The sequence below is a fragment of the Pongo pygmaeus genome, chromosome X, assembly GCF_028885625.2.
Source record: "Pongo pygmaeus isolate AG05252 chromosome X, NHGRI_mPonPyg2-v2.0_pri, whole genome shotgun sequence".
NCBI classification, from domain to species: domain Eukaryota; kingdom Metazoa; phylum Chordata; class Mammalia; order Primates; family Hominidae; genus Pongo; species Pongo pygmaeus.
Genome location: NC_072396.2, coordinates 108039760 through 108048320, shown reverse-complemented (window position 1 = coordinate 108048320; position 8561 = coordinate 108039760). Strand labels below are relative to the sequence as shown.

The window sequence follows — 8561 nt, the reverse complement described above, 5'->3', positions numbered from 1 at the left end:
GCCTTTGTTTTTATTCCCACATGGGGCAGTTTGAGCAGACACAGGAGGTTATCTTTGTTTTGGTCTGATTTTTGCTCTTCACTTTTGTCAAGCCAAGTTTTAAGGCTAGCTGCCACACCATGATGTGTCTTTTTATATATTTAACATTTTTATCAATCGGTTAGAATGACAAATCTCTAAAATCCTTTTAACATAATTTAGCAGGTTAATTTAGAGGATCAATCTATTGGCCATTGACAATTAGAATTCTCAATAGTGTACTGAAGTTCAATAGCGACTGGATGCCATACCCTCTTCAGAGAAGAAGTAATTCCAAAGATTGCCCCTATTCCCAGACATAGGCTAAGATAAGAAATGATTCTTGGGATTGCAGTTTGCCAGCATGAGATAGCTAGACCAGCGGTCCCCAACCTTTCTGGCACCAATAACCGGTTTCCGGGAAGACAATTTTTCCACAGAACGTCATGGAGGGGATGGTTTTGGGATGACTGAAGTGCATTACACTTATTGTGCACTTTATTTCTATTATTATCATATTGTAATGTGTAATGAAATAATATTACAACTCACCATAACGTAGAATCAGTGGGAGCCCTGAGCTTGTTTTCCTGCAACTAGATGTTCCCATATGGGGGTGATGGGGACAGTGACAGATCGTCGTTCATTAGATTCCCATAAGGAGTGTGCAAGCTAAGATCCCTCTATTTCCAATGTAACTATTAGACTCCTGACCCCTCATCTCTCTCCTACTTGAAGGTAGGACCTTTACTGGGGTACTCAAGTTAAATTACGTTCATTAGGGTGCGCTCTATCCAAAATGACTAGTATGCATTTTGCATACCGAAAGGGGAAATTCAGACACAGAGACATGCGTCCAGGGAAGAAAATGTGAAGTGGCATGGGGAGAACTGGGCCACCTACAAGCCAAGGAAAGATCCCCGGAAGAGATCCTTCCCTCTTACTACTCAGAAGTAACCAACCCAGCTGACGCTTTGATTTGGACTTCCAGCCTGCCAAACCGTGAACAATAAATTTCTGCTGCTTATCCCACCAGGTTTGTGGTACTTTGTCAGAATGACCCTAGCAAACTACTAGAGGTTCTGTTGCCAAGCAGTGGGATGATGCGATAAGGAACATCTGAAAGGTTGGAACAGGCCTTGGAAGTAAGTAATGCATACAGGCTGGAAGTGTTTTGACATGCATGACACAAGAAGCCTAGAGTGACTTTAGGAAATGGCGGAGGGAAAATATGAACACCAAATGACATTGAAATGAGGGCTAAGAAAGAATTCTTTGCTGTAGAGAAAGGATCTCTGACTTAGAGAATACATATATCATGATCACCGAAATGTTGCTAGAACTATGTGTATTAAAAGTGCTTCTGGTGTATTTTCAGATGGAGACTAGGAAGAGGTTATTGGAAGCATGAGGAAAGGCCTTCCTAGTTTTACAGTGGCAAAGGCTTGGGCTGTATTGTGTTCTTAGTGTCTTTGAGGAAAGTAGAAATTGTAAGTGATGAACTTGCACATGTAGCTGATTTCTATTGTTGGAGCTCAGGGCACAATACCCCAAAATGAGGGCTTCAGAAGTAGTCTCAGATGAAAAAGATTTTCTCTGACATTTTTGGTCCTCCTGTCTGTCAGTCCCGTTCTACTCCGGGGACTAAACATAAAGACCAGAATCCCTCTTCCCGAAGGTGGGTCCAAGAAACCAGAAGCTCTTTTTTCTAAAGATAGTCACAAAACCTAGAAATGTATTGCAACATTTTCCACATTTTCATGTAAAAACTGTCTATGAAAAAATGATCTAACCTATCTTGTTTGAAAGGAAGTCACAAGATCCCTATTCCAGAGAGGGTCCTGCCCCGTATCCGGGAGGAAGGACTGTGTGCTCAGATAGGCCAAGCAGAGTCTAGATACACAGGCCTTGTCGGGTTTCCCCCACTCAGTCTATTGGCATTAGATCATAGCCTTTTTGTCCCATCATATTTCTACACAGCTGTCTGTACTCCTTTGAGCCAAGGCATAAAAATAGATAATTTCCCCTGTGCCTTTGGCTATTAACACTAAAGGCTCCCGGGGATACTCGTTGTATAAGTTGGTATGCCTTGTGTCCTATGGATCTGCCTTTTGTGACTTCAGTTTTCAGCGAAACTTAAGAGGACCAGGGGGAACCTTGGTCACTACACTGGCAAACTGAGAAAAGTATTTAGGATTTAATCTGGTTTCTCCTAGATCTGTATATTAAATGGGAGAGAAGAGAGAGAAATTAGCCAAGGAAGTACTAAGGAAAAGGAAGGCAACACTGGATGGTTCAGAAGGTACTCAAAGTATGCAGATACCTTGCTCTGGAAATAGGAGCAAGGGTGCGCCCGGAAAACCATTAGCCTAAGAGGAGAGGCATGTGGCACACTGATCCAATCAACCATCTCTGCAGAAGTTAGGAATTGAGATAAGGGAGATATGGGTATTCAAGAAAGATCTTTAGACAACTTCTTGTCTGATGGCCTGGACTCATGTGAATTCCATCGGAAGCCAACAATTTTTTGAGAATTTTATACCAAAAAAATGTTGCCAGAATGGACTGAACCAGAAAAAGATGGGACGAAATGCAAGGAGGCTGTTAGAGTTCCTGGACTGTGCCGGCAAGAAAGGGACTGACTGAGGTACCCAGCTGTGACAATTTCTTCATTTTCGAGACAGTGAAGAAGGACTTGAAAGTTGGGTCAGAGGTTGGCATGGCCGTCACTGCCCCCAAGAACCAGGGGCACGTTACTAGGGGACTGGGCCATCTCTCTCTTCGTCCCAGAAACAGAGGTCACCTCCCAAGTTCCCAGCATTTGTCCCACTTCCTCGGTTTCAGAGGGATAGGCAGCAGCAGCCCAGGCTGGGGGGAGATCCCCCACCCCGCTGCCCAGGGCTTTGGGTGTAAAGCTGTTACCCCATTGGGCCTGACAGACAGAGCATTGAGGCCAAGTAGAATCTTTTCCATCCTTAGAATCTAATGGAATTTGCCCCCACTAGGTTTCAAAGGTGCTTAAGCTCCACAAACTCCAGTAGTTTTTCAGATTTCCTGCTTTTGGTATGATAAGCCCTATCTGGTACCAGTCCCACACTGTCTTTCAGAAACAGATAACTTGTCTAGCTTCACAGGTGCAGTGGTGGAGAGAATTCCCACCTCAGCATGAGTCATACGTGGAGACTCACCCATTCCAGACATAGACGATTATCACGTGAGATACTGGAGAACTGATTTTGGAGTGAGTTAAGACTTTGGGGATGTTGTGATGAAATGAATATATTTTCTATGTGTGGATGTTAATTTGTGCCGCGGAATGGATGCAGAATATGTGCTAGTATGTATGGAGTTGTGTCTCCCTAAAATTCACAGGTAGAAGTCCTGGCCCCTAGTGTTTTAGAATGTGACCTTATTTGGAGAGAGTCTCTACGCAGGCCATCTGTTTAAGGTGAAGTTATGAGGTTTGACCCTACCCAACAGGATTGGTCTCCTTACCAAAAGGTGACGATTGGTATCCAGAACTGTGAGATTAAAAATAAATAGTGTTTAAGTTAGCCAGTCCCTGGAATGTTTTTGCAGAGGCCCTCGAAAACTAATGGAATACACCTCCATCAACAGCATTAAAATCATACAACCCATTGAGGAACCAAAGAAGTACACCGCTCTAATCACAGGTTTCCCCTTCAACTCCCATTGAACATCACTGGACAACTGACTCTTCCTAGTTCAGACCGGGAGACCTGATCACACTTTGGGCTGTGGCCCCTCGGCTGCAGTTGCCTCACTGAGTGACATGGATCCGAGTGGAGCTTGTGCTGTGCCATCGGACAGCATTCTGTGATCCCCATGACATGTAGAGGCCAGTCATGAAGATTTTCAAAAACAAAAGATTCTATCCTGAAGAAGAGCAGAATCAGATAAATCTAAACAAGTGAGATTTCATTACGAGGGAGCCTAGAATAGGTATTGCTCCTTAAACTTTTTGATGTAGTTTTCTCTGTGCCATGTTCGGGTCCTTGCTTATGTTTTCAAATGGACTCCAGCTTACAGGGAAAGCTGATAAAATGTTTGACTGGACTATGTTTATCCCACTCATGCTATTTTCCCTACATTGATACTTTTTATTTGTTGTTTAGGTAGTAAAGCTCTTTCCCTTAGTTTGTGTTTCCTATAAGTCGCAACATGACATCATGATTGCTCACTACGTTCCCCTTCTGCTCAATCACCCACTGAAATGCTATATCAAATGTGCGAGCTTCCTCTTCCGATCTTCACATCAATCCACCCCCTTCTTCTTTCTTCCTATAATTCACCGACATCAGTCCCCTTGCCACCTCATTCTTCACTCCCCACTAACAAATCAGATTTCATTGTTAACCCTGTTTTACTAATCCTCCTCTTTGATTTCTGAATTTACAAAGGGAAAACACATATTCCAGGGTAAAATATCCCAATGGGTTTGGTTTCTCAAAAGGACTTGTCTAATTACACACGTATGCAAGGGTAACTTCAGAAATTTATTCGTATGTCTTAATTCACAGAAACATTGGCACTTTACAGAAAAACAATTAGCATAATGAGAAATAAGTCACTGAGTGAGATGTGGTGTTTTGGAACAGGTACACAGCTCTGTCTCTAGAAAAGAACAGGGTTCTGCCAAGTGTCTTTGGTTTGGCAAGTGTTGTTCCGGACTTGTAGGAATATTTGGTGGCACCATCCAGAGGGATTTGCTTGCAGCTGATTTTGTGGGAGTTTTTCTTGGTCTCCTTGTGCAGTAAGCACAGCTTCAACTATTTTCATAACATTTCTCTTCAACTATTTTCATAATATTTTTCTAATATTCTGGAAAAACAGAAAGTAACAAATCCCAATGAGTGGACTTCTTGGTTTTATATCATTTCCCTATGGATCCCAAGTGGAGCTCTGGAGGTGACCTTCCCCTCTTCCCATCTGCACTACTCAGGGAAGCTCTGGCTACTATCCTGCCCTGAACCCTTTTCCCTCTTGACCAAGGGGTCCTCTTTAAATGGTGGAATAATCTATGTGGCTATGTGTTGGGTCCCTCTGGGGTGGTTCTTTCCCACTTCTGGCGGGCTCAAGAAAATTTTGATTTTTGTCATTTATCCAGCTTTTGCTTCGTGGTTTGACTGAGAGTGCCATCCTTTACCGGTTTCTACATATGAAGGGGAAGGGTTGTTTATGAGATGTTTCAAAATTTACGGGAAACATTTAACAAAAATGGCCACATATTGAGCTTCAAGGCACAACATAATAAATTCCTGTGGGTTGCAATCCCAGAGTATGTTCTCTTGTCCACATACTCGGGCGACTGGAAATCAATTGAAAAGGAAAGCAATGGGAAAGTCAGCACCTGCTCTGAAATTCAGCAATACACTTATAGAAAAAAAAATGCTAAAAATACCAAGACTTGGGACCCAGAAGAGAGCACAATGAAAGGTAGCCTATATTAATATTAACATGAATATTAATATGCCAATCTTTTGAGGAAATAAGCGTTATGTGACTTCTTCTAATGGCTGACAATGCTCTGTATAACTTGATGTTAGGGTCAAGGAACATATATTAATCTTAGCTTTGGATTCATATCCCTAAAAGACCATGATTACAAACACTGCAAACAAAAACATCAGGTAAAGAATCACATCGCCATGCCTTTAACCACCAGGTGGAATATCACAGGAAGGCTGTTGTGGGTTCAGCTTGGGTCACTCGTCCCACATTGGGACAATGAGTGTTGCTCATAGACTTCAGGACACTCATTGGCTGCACCACTGTACGCTAGGGCATGAGCTGTTTCCGTGGACACTCTGTAATCCTAGTGACACACACCTGGAAGTAAGGAAGGTTTCTGTTCAAAAAGAAATGAAATGATTGTCAGTGCAAAAAGAGAATGAATTGCAATAGTGATCTCAGAGTCAGGGAAGCTGGAAAACGAATGGATTCTTGAAAATTTATTTAGCTATATGTACACTGTAACTGGGCCTCGTTTGCTTATTTACATGGATTCATGAGGAGAAAGACGCTGAACACTTTTAGCAGGGTTACCTTGCTTCTTATATCAGTGTATTCACTTTCTCTGTTGCCATATCGCACATAATGAAGTTCTGGAAAATTCCACTATCCAGTCGTAGGAGAATGAGAGTGAAAAAGGTAAACATCAGCACATTGATAATATCACCACAAAGATAACCTAGAAAGATAACTCATAAAAACGGCCATTTAGGAAACTGAGGAAATGAAACACGATCACGGAAACACCCCCTACTTTTCCTTGGAGCATATTGCACTACGGATATATTGGAGTTAACAATGTTTTGCACTGTGGGAAAAATGCTTGAAAAACCGCAGGAGGACACACGCCACATGCTCCCCAAGCCAGAACGGTGCCACCCACCCCAACCTCCGGTGGGGTCCCTTCCTTGGCAGGCCACTGGTCTTTAGGGTCACGTGTGGTGGTTCTGAACAGAGCCTTTGGGTTTCCCGGGTGCTCAGGTGCTCCTGAGATAGCTCACTTGCTTTTGGTGTACCTGAGGGTGGCATTCGTGTCCTGAGACTCAGCGAGCTTGCCCATCTTCCCGGGCAGCAGCAGGCACACGGCCATCCGAATGTCCCGGGAGGTGATGGTCACGCACTTGGAGTAGTGGGCCAGGTGACCAGCCTCGGTGGCGATGCGGTCCAGTATGTCACGAACCATAGAATCCATGACACTCACTGCCTCCTGGGAAAGGCTGAGGGCCTGGTGAACCTGCTTCAGCAGCCGGGGGAAATAGGTGGCGAAGCTGTCCCCGAAGATATCTCCCCCGCTGTTGGCATGGCGCCTACGGGAGCCTCGAGGCCCTCACTTCTTCTGCTTCTGGGCCGTCGTGGAGTTGGCCTCTTTGGGCTCCTGGATGCTCTGGTCTTCCTCAGAGGTTGTCTTAGAGGAAGCCTCAGCCATGGCGGAGGCAGTGGCCACTGGATGGCAAGAACAGACAATGACGGTTGTGGACAGGGGAAGGGTGGGGGGAATTTGGTATGGCCACATGGCTCTACGTCACAGTCCAACTTGACGTCTGATTGGAAGAAGTGTCACCCAGGGAGCCTGTCAGCCATCCTTCCTGCATTGAAGGTGATTGGATGATCCTGTTGCTTGGTATCATGTCAACCAATCACAGTGGGCATCTGCCGGCCTAAGTGGCCCCAGTTGCCTCCCTCAGACAAAAGTACACAGATAGATACCCCACAGGGCAAAACCACATCAACCCTCCCCAGCTGATCCATGCCACACCGTGAGCACTTTGAAGGGTGTCACGAAAAACTCCCAAAGTTTAGCAATTTCAGCTCATGCTCCTTGAAGAGGGCTTGACCTCCTGAGCCCAAGTCCATTATGCCAGAGGAATGACAGTGGCCACATGTGGACCACTTCTCACCCATCTCAGAATCTACTGTTATCAAGGGCTAAGCCACCCTGGCTTGAGCAGGAACACCCTGACATGGCTGCCGAAGGGTCCTGGGCATAAAGGGACCTGGCTGTTCTGCTCCTGTCCTCAGTTATGATCAACACCTTTAGTGAATGTGGATAAGGGACGATGGCCAAACCACAGTCTTCAAGCAGACAACACAAACAGAAATTAAGATGCTTGTAAAAACATTACAAATCCTTAAACATGTACGAAATTTAAAATTGTTTTCTTAACAGTATTTTGATCCCCAAAATACTCTGAATGTTAGTGTTGGTGAATAAGTGATGTTGGGTGAAAAAATGTTACCCCAATTCTCTAAGAAACCTCCTTATGGAGAAAAATTGAATCCATGAAATTGGAAATATTTTGAAGTTAAAAAATACCCTTCAAGAATCTATGATAATACATTCAGAAACATGTATTAAATATATGAATGTAAAACATAAATCTCAGAATCTGAAGAAATCAAGGATTTAGCGATTAAGAAGAATTAAAGAAATAGCCATCATCAAGAAGGTGCCATCACCAAGAATGTACCATCCCAAATTCCAATGCTGTTTCCTGTCAGACTTTTAAGATCAGGTCATTTATTGCTAGTAAGATGGTTCCAGGTTTAAAAAGAGAAAACTTTTTCTTTTTTTGAGACAGAGTCTCGCTCTGTCACCCAGGCTGGAGTGCAGTGGTACGATCTCAGCTCACTGCAACCTCTGCCTCCCAGGTTCAAGTGATTTTCCTGCCTCAGCTTCCTGAGTAGCTGGGACTAGAAGCACGCACCACCACACTCGGCTAATTTTCATATATATATATATATATATATATATATATATTTTTTTTTTTTTTTTTTTTTTTTTGTAGAGATGTGGTTTCTTCATGTTTCCCAGACTGGTGTAGAATTCCTGGACTCAAGCGATCCTCCTGCCTTGGCCTCCCAAGGAGCTGGGATTACAGGCATGAGCGACTGCGCCCAGCCGACAAAACTTATTTCAAGAAAATATAATATGATGTTGATACCCACTGAAGGAAGCATACTAAATATATATATATGTATATGTATATATGTATATGTGTATATATGTATAT

At 43.6% G+C, this 8561-nt stretch overlaps 1 pseudogene; it reads right to left on the bottom strand.

Annotated features, from left to right (window-relative positions):
- Positions 1–5691: 5691 nt before the first annotated feature.
- LOC129024942 (histone H2B type F-M-like) lies at positions 5692–8258 on the bottom strand (annotated as a pseudogene).
- Positions 8259–8561: the final 303 nt, after the last annotated feature.